Here is a 14,145-nt window from a genome sequence, read left to right as displayed (position 1 = left end):
TGAGTAGAACTCCCCCATAGGGTTTCTAAGGCTGTAAATGTTTATGAAAGCAGTTTGTCACATGCTTCTCTTATGGAACTGCTAGTGGGTTTAAACCGGTGACCTTTTAGTTAAGAGCAGAGTGCATTAACCACTGTGCCACCAGACCCTACAACAATGTAGATTTGTCTTATCATAATATATATATATATATATATATATACACACACACACACACACACATAGGCAGCCCCACATGGGTTTTCGAGACAGAAATAAGCAGGAAGAGAAGCAGAAGGAAGAAAGAAGAAAGAAAAGGGAAGAAGCAGAGGGAGAGAGGAGTCAAAAAAAAAAAAAAAAAAGTACTAATACAGGTCAAGGGCTGTAACACTGAAGAAAGAAAGGCCCAGTAGGGGCCCAGTGGCACAGCTGGCAGCCACAGGCCTGGAAGGAGCCCCAGAGCAGAGCCTGCATTGACCACAGGGTTAAGAAGAGGCCAGCATGGCCGAGCGAGCTATCCTGCAGAAGAAGGGGACACTTTGCCTACATAACTCCTGGTATGGATTCTGAGTTGCAGCCTTTACTTCCCTAACTGAAAGGATGGTAGTTTGCACCTACCAGCTGCTCTTCGGGAGAAAGATGTTGCAGTCTGCTTCTGTAAAGATTATAGCGTTGGAGACCCTGTGGGGGCAGTTCTGCTCTGTCCTATAGGGTTGCTATGGGTCTGTCATAAAAGTTGTAAGTATAGTCTGTGAGTTCTGTGTGTCTATTGCAACAAATTATATAACCCAGAAGAGAAGTAGAGAGTGCCATGAGAGAGATAGCTGAGTTGAAATTGGTGAAAAATTTGGAGGATAAAAGTATGTCTGACCATCATGTCATGGAAATCAGCTTTGGGCTGGTCCTAGCTATCATCTTCCCTGAAGTTTTACAGGTTCTGATGCTATTTTTGCTACCCTTTCACACCTTGTAACAAAAACGATAATGTGGAGCATGTCCAATTGATTTTAGCCTTAACTTATTTTTTCACTTCTGGTGGCATTTGAACAAGAAAATACTAAAGATAAACAAACATATCTATAGCTTCTGTAAACCTAAGAGTTGACTGTAGTGCTATTTATTTATTTATTTTAAATTACATTGGAAATGGAGAAACCAGCATTTTGGGGCCTGACCAGTACTGACTCTGATGGAACACGTTATTTAATCTCAATTTTAAAATAACATTGGATTGGAGAAACACTAAAGTTCTTTTAAGCCTGAAGATTGCATGGCCACACTTTTCAATAAACAAATATTCTCCAATGAGTTTTGGCTGCACTGAAGGACCTTCTCTGGTGATTTTATCTGGCCATGTGTGTAGAATATGACATGTGGCTGGCATTAGTGGAGGTTTTCCAAATAACTATATATGCCAGTGATAGTAGATCACATTAATTCTTCTACTTTTCAAGTAAAAGGATTTTTTTTTCCCTCCCAGATGCTTCTTTCTTTGAATTTGTTACTGTTTTGTTGTTGTTAGCTGCTGCCCAGTTGATAAAACAGAACTTTTAATTGGTTTCTATCTCTGACCTTCTTGCTACGTTGTCTGGAATCACTTCCACGCTTCTGCAGCAGCCCTCTGCCTTAGCTTTCTTGCCTGTAACTTCTTTTTGGCTTGGCGGGATATTTTCAGATTCTGGATGCATGAGTGTGTGTTGATTTGCATTATTATAATGTACATATATTGAACGTGATGCATATTTATTCATCAACATAAACTAGAAGCTTACATGAATTCATAGTCATGAATAACAGATTCAAACACATGTGTGTGCTTTCTTTCTCATAAAACTCCACAAACTTGTGAGGATATCTAAGAATGTTCTACTTGAGAGCAAACTGAGAATCTCTAATTACATAATTATAATTATGTCATAGAAATATATATATAATTGTGTTTAGCCTTTTAGCAATTTTTATCTTGTGAAAGAAAATTTTAGTGATTGCTGTTTGTTCTTTGATATTGTTTTCTGTTTTGTATATGTTTAAATATAATTGTTATTGCCGTTAAATAGCCTCCTATTGCATGCATTCATTTGTTAAAACACAATTAGAAGAAAGTTTTGTTGTTTAGGAAAACCAATTTTGAACCAAAGTTTATAGGAATGTTCTCCTTGGTTACAATGTTAGCTTGCTTTAAAACGTCAGTCCTTTTCCATTGTCTCATGGAAAAATGAGCAGCCGTGGTGTGACAAAACACAAAGCTGATTAACATCCCAGAAAGGAAAAATCAAATGCCATCCAGCTTTCTAAGCCCTTGCTTTACTTAAGAATGTTGGCAACTCTTGACTTTGAATTTGACAGTACTTTTCTAATAAATATAATTTCAGGCTAGAAACTTTATATTGTAAAGTAGAATATCATCCAAAGGAAAAAGGAGTGAAGTAAATTCATTGCTACATAAGCTCTTTCTCTCCCCCTACAATGGTTTTACATGCTTTAGGAGAAATAAAATATGATTAATTCACAAAGAATTTAAAAATGCTTCCTAAATGGGCCGAATCAGGTTTTTCCACATTTAACAGAGAAGGGAGCCTTTGCGTTCTTAACTCATCTTCAATATATACAGAATTTTCACATTGCTCTTGTTTCTTGGTTTACAACACAATAACTCTTTCCTTTAAAAATGTCTAACAAATCTGTGTTTAGCTGATCCTGGAAGCAGTGCAATTCTATAAAGGACTCACATAAGAAAGTTTATTTTCTGTACAAAATTAATTGTCTAGCCACTAATTCAGAGAGGTCTTCTATACATGTACATTGCAGCAATTCAAGTTCAACTTTTTTCAAATCAACAAATACTGACACAATGCCTACTTACATGCAAAGCTTTGCATTTTTTTCTACATGTTCCCTCTTGCTTTCTATAAATTAAGCTATCTACCAGTAAATTAAATAATTATTATTACTGAAATACTCATTTTCCAAAAGGAAAATTAGAACCTAATTTGGAGGGTGGGAATTCAGGAGAATAAATGAAAGATACTGTTGTTGTTTTCTTTCTTTTTTTTTTGTATCCAATTCTTGTTTGATAAATATTTTCAGTTAAGACTAATATAAATGGGTTGCCAAAGAGTATTTGTTCTCAAAAATGTTTAACAAGTAAGAAAATAGCAGCTAAAAATAATGTCTTTCCTGCTTGTTTTTCAAGCATAGTATAACATATTTAAATCAGCATGTTTTGAATGAAACCAAACGAAGGACTGTTCTATTGGTTAGATTTATGAATAAACACAATAACATAAACAGTATTTGGAGGTGGAAATAGTCCCAGGCACAAGGCTGTTGTCTCGACAAATCTTTTAACACTGCAAGAATGAATTAACTCACTACTGTAAAATGTAAATGCCTAATACACTGTTAATATTTTTAATGTGAACTTACTTATATGGGAAGGAACATGTATATATATATATATATATTTGTAGTTCACATTATATGTGTACATTCAAATACACATTATTGTGCTCCCTATTAGAAATATAGAAATAATAGGTATTTGTAACCTGAGAATAGCTATACAATTTAATGTACATTATTACTACCATTTTTGGAAAATGGCAATAATCCCTCAAATATGTTTTAAAACTATATACCCATTCTGGTAAAGAATCTAGTGGCTATATATTAAACAGTTTTAATTATTCAGAAATGTTATGTATTTTATCATATTTAATTAATCTAAACAACTAATTTATAACACTGACCTTCCTTATAAAAACTATATATATATATATATATATACACATATATGCATAGAATTCAAGTAGTTCCTTCATGAAATCACCACCTTCTACTTTATCCAATGAAATTCCATATTTTCTTAGCATAAAAACTAGTAATGAACATAATTAACTTTATAAACTTAAAAGCCTTAAGATTTTTTAAGTGGAAACTAGAATATTTCTTGTTAAAGCAACATTGTAGAAGTAAAAAACACAGTATTTTATGAACTGCTTCTTTCAAGAAGGCTTAGCAATGAGCTTAAATATGAAATAAATATAAGAAACTTTTATAACTCTGCTCATTGAATTTATATTGACTTATCCTTCCAACATATCTGTAATACTTGTTACTAATGTTGATATTGCTAATGATATTTATAAATAGTAATGGTCTCCAACTGCCGAGAAACGTTGTTGTTGTTGTTATGTGCCATCAAGTCGTCTCCGACTTATTGTGACCCCTCCTTGGGTTTCCGAGGCAGTATCACTGTGGAAGTAGATTGCCCAATCTGCCTTCTGAGGAGAGGTTGGTGGGTTTGAACCTCCAACCTTCTGGTTAGCAGTCAAGTGCCTTAGGCAATACACCACCAGAGCGCCTCCTGAGAAACATTGGAAAAAAAACCTTCTATAGAAGTATGAGGTGTTACAATCTCCATCTACTTTTGATTACTAACATACCCCAAGTTCTTTTCAGGCCATGTGAACATAATGTGCACAAAGATCCTAACTAACAGCACATTCAGGAAGCACCATCCCCTCCTGCACTTTAGGCATATTGCCCACACCCGTACTCAGGGGCAGTCAGAGAAGGTGACCACCTGGATGCTCCCAAGGCTAAAGCCTGTGGGTGCTGCTATTGTGTATTATGCTAGTGATGGTCATTGGTTTCTTATTCCTTTTGCACAAAAATTTCACCTTAGAGTCTTAAGGCTTGATTATTCCCTGTTGCTTTATTATATTTCCTGAAAGTCACAATTTACTGTTGAGGAAGAAGTTGTTACAAAGCCAAAAATGGCTGGCAGCAGGCAAGTGGGAACTATTAAAAAGCAAATGAAAATTAAAAAATGAAAACTTAAGTAGAAAGGGACAAAGAAGAAAGTTGAGTAGACAGACTGACTATAAGTTCCTTCCTTCCCACCATTTTTCTTTTCATTTTTTTTTAAACAGAACAAATGGTCCTGAGAAAATTAAAAGTTCATTCTTTTTAAATTATAATAACTTCAGTGACTTGTCATTTTAGTTTTTACTCTTGTGTAAGCTTGAGACAGGAGGAGGTTGAGGCAGGCCTTTTGAAACTTGAGGAAGCGGTCCCATGCTCAAGGTGCCTCCTACTTGTCTTTAGGTAGCCCAAAGAATTTCTGTGGTCAGCCCAACAGTAGGCACCATGGGGCACTGACCACTGCTACCACCCCCATACACACACATGTGCCCACATACAACTGCACATGCACATGCTTTGGGAAAAGACTGGAAAACCAAACTGAATTTGGAAGTAGCAACTCTTGAGAGGAGTTATCAAGGGGTAAAGTGTGGGCAGGGGTCCATAGCAATCATATTCCTGGACAATAGATGTAAGGAGTCAAAGGAGAAGTGGTCGTGTGGGGCTATAAGCCTTTCAAATGTTTAGATTCCATTTTGTCTCAGCCTCATTTAAATCTACCTTGCATCATCCTGACTCATCAATCACAGTTTAAATATTTATTTTCCCATCTTTCATCTTTTCTGTAAATTGAGGTCTTCAGCTGAATTATATGTAAAAAGAATGCTGACAGCAGCATTCTAATTTTTTTAAAAAATTCTCTGATTAACACATTGCTCTTTTTGTTGCTAGAAGATTGTTAACTGGTATTTTACTTTCAACAGCTCTTAAGATCATTCCTGGAGTGTGTAACTGGAGAGTTGTGTTTGGGAGTGTTTGGGTTCCCTAACCACAAGGAGCTGAAGTGTTTCTCTCTGGGGTCTTAAGTGAGTAGAAAGTTTCTACACTGGCAGATTCTTAGGCCTGGAAGTCTGTAGATTTCTTTGGCTTTTAACTTATATTATCTCTTTTTGTAGCCTACTTCAAGAAAGTGTCTAAAAAAACAGCTTTTTTCTCAAGAAAAATAAGTGAAGGTCTTGGCTATTTTGCATTATACTTTGGATAAACTAGTCCAAATCAGGTAAGTTGTCAGTTGTTTACAGTTTAATGTCAGATGTAGAAACTGAAATATAGATCCAGTGCTTCTATTATCCAACCTTATACATATACTCCAATTTTCCATCTAAGTCATTAAGCTTCAAGAGAAAACAAAGATGAAAAGATATTTCATTCTTACATGTCCATGCTTTCACACGCCTTTTCTGTAACCTTGTCCCGCCTCAGCTTCCTCTGCAGATAACAAGACTGTCCTCTGTAATAGTCTCCAACCCAGACTTTTCATTTTGTTAGGAATAGTTTTAAAATTTTATGAATCAGTTTCTTCTGGCAATACCTAAATTCATCTGTAAATTACTTGTATGCACACTGTAACTTTTCTCTGGAGCCATCTGCCTCTCCTGGCAGGAACATCGGCTCTCTGCTATGCCCACGAAAGGGTAAGTCACAAGAAGTTATTTCATTCTTGCTCATTCTGTCAAGCACACTTCTTTTAAAAACATTTTAGTTTTTCTATTGGACATCTAGGGGAGAAACTATTAACCCTGCTAAAATGTATTGCTAACTCTAACAAAGTGAAAATGATAATAGGAAATACTAGAAATGCATAATTTTTATTTTAAAACTTGATGTAAACAGTGAAAAATATATCTTTCCCCATATATGTTAGAACTCATTTCCAAATATTCAAGCTTTCAAATGGACTATATCCCAGATGTCATTTATTTTTTTAAGATACAACTTTATATAACAAGACAGACACAATGTGAGGCCCTCTCCTAGTGGGAAAAAAAAAATGATATAGACAAGAAGTGTCTGCTTTTAATATTTTATTTAAAAACGGGTCAAATGAAAAGAAATACTAATAAGTGTGTATTTTATTTTACCAAGTTAATGAATGTGTTTCTAGCTTGTTTTCCAAACTGCTCAGAAGTGTTGCAATAATTATAGTTTGCAATATATTCATTCTTCAGCACAGCCATCCAGTTTAAGTATCTTCTTTATATAAACTGAAATATTTTTCCAATTTTTAATATTTAATTCTATATTAGTAAACAATGCATAAACTTAATTTCCATTAATATTTTTCTTATTATGTTTAATACAATTTTTAAACAAGTGAGTCTCATAAAACTAGTGTGAATGTCAATTATGTATGTTGAAAAACACTTTTACGGTCTATGAAGAGTTCCCTATATAAATATAGTGTTAATATTATATGCACAGAATATTATATACTGAATTTCAAAGGTATAATCAGTATCATGTGAAAAACTATAACCATTTATTCAGATCAAATATGTATACTTAAAATAAGTACATCAGCTCGGCAGTATTTGTATATAACTCAAGCAGATTTTTTTCCCTCTATTAAAAACCTATTAATTTTAAGAAAATGTGTGTGTACAAGAAATCCAATTTATGAAATATAGTAAAGCATTAATACATTTGTTAACCTGAAAACTTTACTTATTTTTTTATATGAAGATATGATTTAAGTGCCATTGATTCTTTTCACAATTAATTCTAATTTCAATTTATAGAAAGTGCCTCATAGTGATTTAAAACTACTAATTGCTTGGTTAAAATGAAAAGATTAAATGTTTGTTTTTTATTTCACACATCATTGCCCAAACTAAAATATGACCAGTGTTCCTCAAGATTTTATTCTTAGCTCTCAATAGGGCAACTTCTGCTCCACAGAAAAGTTTTATCATTTTCCATTTTGAGGCAGATTCATAAACAGTTATTATGTCCATATGTTAAATGCATGTAAACCAAGGAAAGAGAACTCTCAAAAGTAAGAAACACCTAGAATAAGTTCCATTTTAAAGATATGAAAATGTATTAACCTCTCAACTGGCACTTTAGGGAGTTAAATTAATAATCTTTTGTAACTAAATCTATTCAACATTTATACATATTTTCAACCATTCTAAATCTTTCTTTTTATATATTTCATGCAAAATGTATAAGATATTAAAAATTCGTGATATAGCATATACATAAAATTAAAAATTTCACCATCAACCTTTACATTTCTAAAGAAAAATGTTCATGAAAAGTGTGCAATGTTTAATTAGTATGAAACCCTAGTGCTGCAAAAAGTAAAGCAATTTCTTATTATTCAGGGTTTTTTGTTTTTACATTATTCTGACAAGAAATTAAAGTCGGTCCATTTTATGAAAGTCTAGACGCAAAGCTGTTAGTTATTGAATTGTGCTAAATAATGTTTAATGGTACCTCCTATTTATCTTTTTCATAATGACTTGAGCACCTCACTGTGCTTTTTCCCTTTATATGAGAAAGTAAACTTGTCTTTTTATTTTAATGAAAAGCAGTCATCTCTGATCATTTACATTTAGTTCCAATTTATAAAGGTGGCTCTACAAAAATCAAACAAGAGATATGGTCTTTTGTTGTGTGCCTGTGGGCATATGTGGGCTTGCTTTTCTTCTCACTGTTGTAGTTTGAAATTGAAACGTTGCACTGCTGAGAAAATGCCATGAAAATATAACCCACTGCATTCCAGGAAAATAAATAAGCAAGGCCACCCATATTTTCAATTAGTGCTATTGCAGAATGCAGGAAATGGCAGGAGATCTATCCAAGGCGCCCTGGGCTGGGTCGTGGCTCCAAGCAGTGACAGGAAGGCCTGCAGGGGAAGGCAGGCTCAGTGTGAAGATGGCCCGTCTCCAAGGAAAGCTGCGACTAATGGCTGCCACCAAGCTTACATTCGGACCAAGCTTACTGCTAAGCTTCAAGGTTTGGATGTTTAACGCTGAAGCAACACTGAAAGTTCGAATGGATTTACACATTTTATATTTTAGTATTCTCAGTATGTTGTTAAGCATTCTCAGTATGTTAGCTATGCAGAGTTTTAGCCACCTGAAATAGCAATATTCTGGTCAGTTGGTGAAAAGTATAAAATACTTTGATTTAAAGTGTCAAGGGTAAGAATAATTGTTTCCTACAAGGGGGCTACATTGATTGCTGACACACTGCAGCCACCGAGGAAGTCGTTTTACAGAGGAAAGCAGCAGGCAGGGTGCAATTCTTCCCTCCCTGTGAGGAAGGCCAGCCCTCCTGAGTGGGCTATGGATGTAAGGATACAGAGTTCTGAAGTCAGTGAACTGTTACGGTGTAGTTCCTACTCTCACCGTTTTTTTGTTTTTTTTTTTTCCTGGTGTTCCAATCACTACTTTAAAGGTTATATTTGAAAGCCAAGACCTGACCGATGAAGACAATGGATTCCTCAGCTAACACATATCCTCTTACTTTTGCATGCTTTCTGTTTCACTTCTGACTGACTGGAGTCTTCCTGCATATTAAACTGGAATTAGTTAAGAGACACGGGGGAAAAAAAAAAAGGGAAAAAGTGTTAAAGTGTTATTTTGGATGACTATTACCTTGTATCGTGGTTCTAATTTCTTTAATTTCTAAAACTAGACTAAATTCTTTGATTTCCTTCACAGTAATTAATAAACAAAAAGTAAGCCTACGATTTTATTTCTTCTTCCAACCAAGGAATTCAGTAATTGAGAAGCTACTATGGACTACCGTTGTTAAAACAGAGTAAAGTTTACACATGATATTGCCAAGCAGTATGTGGGCAGGAAGAGTGGTATGAGTAGATAGAAAGTATCCATACTCCAGGTGGAAATTAAATATAAAATTCAAATTGTGCTTTGTCATTATTTAAAAAACAAACAAGAGATATGGTCTTTTACAAAACTGTGATAATTGTAGGAGAGTTTTTTTTTTTTTTTTTAAACGCTTTCACCTAAACATTAAAGTAAATGGGAGCAAAAACTTTGAATCTGTGATTTCCTCTTTTGCTGGTTCCTTCTAGCTGAGACCATTTGCTTGGCAGATCAGCTATTTGTTAGGTTAGATAGGCTATCATTTCCTTTTCACAGTAAAATCAGGAATTTCATTTTTGTACAATGCTGCAGTATTTCCTATAATTGAATTCTACCAGTTTGAGAATGTATTCTTCACTTAGTCTTCCTATCCAAAATTAGGAACAGAAATATGAAAAATAGAAACATCTCTTTCCATTTGCAATAGTTCCAAAATACATATGCCTTTAGATTTAGTAAGGTAAGCAATTTTCAACAACAGGACAATCAAGAACTGTATCCTGCCCTAAGAAAAATGACAAGGAATTTGGAGCGTTCCCCGCCTTCATTTTCCAGCTTTCCCTCCCCACTTCTTCTCCCTTCACCACCACACCTCAGGCTCTCAGTGCTCCTACAATGTTCCATCCTTGAACCTGCTTTCAGAAAATTATCTAATGTATTTACCCTGAAGTATAAGTTACTTATATGGTTTCGTTTACTTATTCAATAAATGTTTTGAAACATCATACTTGGCAAGGTCTCAGAAATATAGAAATGACACTGGCACTTGTCCCTTGGATAAGATACCAAGACCAATAACCATAATGCAAGAGTTTGTACTCAATGTCAGAATTGGAAAGAATCTTAGAGAACATGTAGACCAAGCCTCTGATTTTATAGAAGAGAAAGTTAAGGCCTGGAGCCTACCAATTGACATGACAATGCTTCCACTAAAACTAGATAGGGACTTGTTAATCTGGTGCTCCTTCTGGACTGCTTCAGTTCTCTATTCTTTCTCACATGTTGTGGTAGATGAAATTATTGTTTAAAATAGTCATTGCCTCCTACAGACTTCTCTCTTTGAGAGAATTATACACCTCCATCCCATTGGCATCAATCTTGGCCCTGGACTTGTTTTGACCAATGGAATAGGAACAGAAGTGATCTGTGCTACTTCCAACCAGAAGTTTTAAAAGCTATCACATGTTCTGCTATCTTTTACCCCTCTTTCCAGAGATCAACATTGTTTCAGAGAAAGGCTGCTTCTTAAGTCTTGGTCCTAAAATAAACAGTACATATAGCAGAGCCACTGCCAGATGGATGTCATATGAGTGAGAAGTAAACTTCTGTTGTTGTATGCCTGAGATATTAGTGCTATTTGTTATTGCAGCATAGCACCACCTAAGCTGACTGAGTCATTGCATTGCCAAAACAAAGATCCAGTGACCTATGGATACACATTCCATTATTTGAATGCAAAGCTATACAATTAATTCAAGATCCTTATGTACATCACAATCCTGATTTTTTGAAATACTAAAATCTAAAAGAAGATTCATGAAGAAAGGCACCCATTTAAACTGCTGAACTCCATAAATGCCTCTGGGTGGACTCAACCTGCCTGGTTGAATGCTTAACCATTGGCACCACTGAGGGACTCCACTCCTGACATCATATTTTTAAGAAAGCAGTAAAGCATGTCCAGAGCGTATTCAACTTAGGAAATCAAATAACTCTTCCTGGAGGAGGTGGGCTTCTATTAGACTTTAAAGAATGAATAAGGATTCAACATTCAGAGAATGGCAATTTTGATAAAGTTTCATTGTGATATAAGACATTAAGATAGGAAAGCCTAGAATGTTTTAAAAAATCTGTAGTTCAGTTTTTATCACATCTTGCAAGAGCATTTGTCTTTTAATATAAGAACAAAACTTTAAGTCAAAGAATTTAATCACTAACTATATAATTATTGGATTAGGACAAGGGTCTTTTAGTTTAGTTTTCTAATAAAATAAATAAGAGAGGATTGCCCTGAAATCACCACACAAATGGCTATCTATTTCTTTGATTGCTCATAGCATTTTGCTGATATTTTGACACTTAACCATGTAGAGGGATAATTTCTCTGCTTTCCTGTCTTCTCTGCATTGAACACTGAACTACTCAAGAGCAGGAGTTGTGTTTTTCAGAGCTTTTATACTGAAACCTAGCATACTTCCTGACACAAATGAGCATACACCAAATACTTATTGAAGTGAATAAATATTGTTGGACTTTCCCATTAATACTTAAATGTAGAAAATAAGCACAAGTTATGAAGTGAAGGAACTCTGTCTGTCTGTCATCAGAATCATTAATATGAGCCAACATTTATAACTATCTTTTCTGAACAGCAACACAAAGATCATCAGCAAATCAAATGTCTTCTTTTCTTGAAGAGTATCATTCGCAACTGTGTCATATATCTTCCTATTTTATTTTAACCATGTATGCCTTTAGAAATCCATTTGTGACTAAAATTTAAATTGAAAATAAATGTAAAAGGCAGTGTTATTGTCTTGTGAAACTGATTTACAACCTGTTGCTTCATATCAGCTGAGTGTTTTTAAATACCCACAACAGTCCGAATTCCTTGGCCACCCAGCTCTCTCCAGGACCCTTGATGTATGTTTCTTTATCACAGAGCTGTGGTCTTTGGAAACCAGTGAAAACCATTGATGGGGAGGCAATTCTTTTTTTGGAAACTTGTCTTCACTATCTAATAATCATCTGGTGGAATCACCAGGGTCATGATAATAGGGAAAAACAGCAGTTAGGATGCTATGCCTATCTAGTCTACTAGGGTTTTTTAAAGAGCTAACAAAAATGGCCTGATTTATTTATATAAACAAAATCAATAAACATTATAAATGTCTATTGCCATTCTGATTATTAGAGGTTGTTGTTGTTGTTGTTGTTGTTGTTTGCCATCGAGTCGGCCCCGACTCATAGCGACCCCTCCTTGGGTTTCTGAGGCAGTATCACTACGGAAGTAGGAATGCCCAACCTTCCTTCCGAGGAGTGGCTGGTGGGTTTGAATCGCCAGCCTTCTGGTTAGCAGTCAAGTGCCTTAGCCACTATGCAGTAGTGTGGATAATTATTAACAGACGGAAAGTGGGCTTTGGAATCCAAAAGACTTGTGCTTAGATCCTGGTTCTTCCTTATATTGCCTTCAGCAATTGACCACTTAAGCTTCAGTGTTCTAATCTGCCTTATGGAGATAATTGTGGAGAAATAAGTTAGAATACATAAAGTACTAGATGATGCTTGGCACATCACAGATGCTCCTTAAGTCTTTGTTTCCTTCTCCTTTTCCATCATAAGTATCACATACTACAATAGTATGTTTTTAATTTTTTGAAAATTATTACTGTATTTGGTACATCAAAATAGCTGTTCTCCAAGTAAGGCATTAGCAGAATGTTAATGGTACCCCAGTCTAGTGTTTGAAAACTTCCCTGTGTGCTTCCCTTCCTTTAAATCTCCTTTCCACCCTCCTTTTGCTGAAACCCAAACCCAAACCACGGCCTATTTTGAGGTTGTGGCAAAAGGCCATCTTCAATATAGCAGTCTACCCTGAATTTAAGTTTGTCACCATTTTCCTTAGAGTGAATGAGAGAGAAAATGAATTTAATTTAGTATAAAAAAATAAACACTTCTGGGCACTGGAAAGGTCTGTGGTGTTTTAAGAGCTGTTATCATTAATCAGTCAAGCATGTTTACCCGTGCCCATAATTGCTTTTGAAATTCAATCGCACACCCTGTACCTTCAATGAGAAATGGCCACCAAAGACCAAGGCAGCGGTAAGAACTCACAGTAATAATTTTACATAACTGGTTTGTGAGTGTGGCCTCTTTCAGGGCATGATCTTCATGACTAAAAGAGGGGTTATAAAATATTAGTTAGGAGTCCTGTAAAACATCACTTATGCTTTTGTTACCTTGTGCCTATATTTTTGGCCAAAGCTGATGCTTGTGGTTGCACTTTTTAATAGTTTATCCTAGTGTAAGTCTAAGAGGCAACATCTTCTGCATGATTTCTCTTTATCCTACTTGTAAAGTAGCCATCACAATTATTAACATTAGCTAGATTTTATTACATCTAAAGGACTGTCACTCTTAAAGGGATTACAATAGGAGGTCCTGGATAGAGTCCTGGATAGAGTGAGAGACAAATGTGGAAAAGAACCTCAAAATAGTAAGAAAAACCAGGCTTACTAGTCTGATAGGGACTGGTGGAACTCCTGAGGCTATGTTCCTTAGACCCTCTTCAAGCTTAGAACTGAACACACCTTTTTGGCTCAACTTTCAGCCACACATAGACAGGCTATAAGGTGAACATCAGGGAGGTATGCACTCCTTAGAACAATCAACCATATAATAGCAAAAGGGCAGCATTTGCCTAGGATTAAAGCTCAGAAGGCAAGAAAGAATAGGAAAGAAGGACACAGGGGAAATAGTAAACCCAGGGAGGAAGTGGGAAGAGTGCTGTTACATTGTAGGGATTACAACGAATGTCACAGAACAAAATGTGTATGAATTGTTGAATAGAAAACCAATTTGCTCTATAAACTTGTAACTAAATCACAATGAAAAGTTATAT

General features: G+C 35.3%; 1 pseudogene; it reads left to right on the top strand.

Annotated features, from left to right (window-relative positions):
* The first annotated feature begins 480 nt into the window (after positions 1 to 480).
* The window catches only part of LOC103192419, a 45,593-nt pseudogene continuing 31,928 nt past the window's right edge, over positions 481 to 14,145 (top strand).

Source organism: Orycteropus afer, unplaced genomic scaffold (genome assembly GCF_000298275.1).
Source record: "Orycteropus afer afer isolate SDZICR_OR568_19922 unplaced genomic scaffold, OryAfe1.0 scaffold00027, whole genome shotgun sequence".
Lineage (NCBI taxonomy): Eukaryota > Metazoa > Chordata > Mammalia > Tubulidentata > Orycteropodidae > Orycteropus > Orycteropus afer.
The sequence above is the reverse complement of the archived record's forward strand: the minus strand, read 5'-3'. Positions and strand labels throughout refer to the sequence as shown.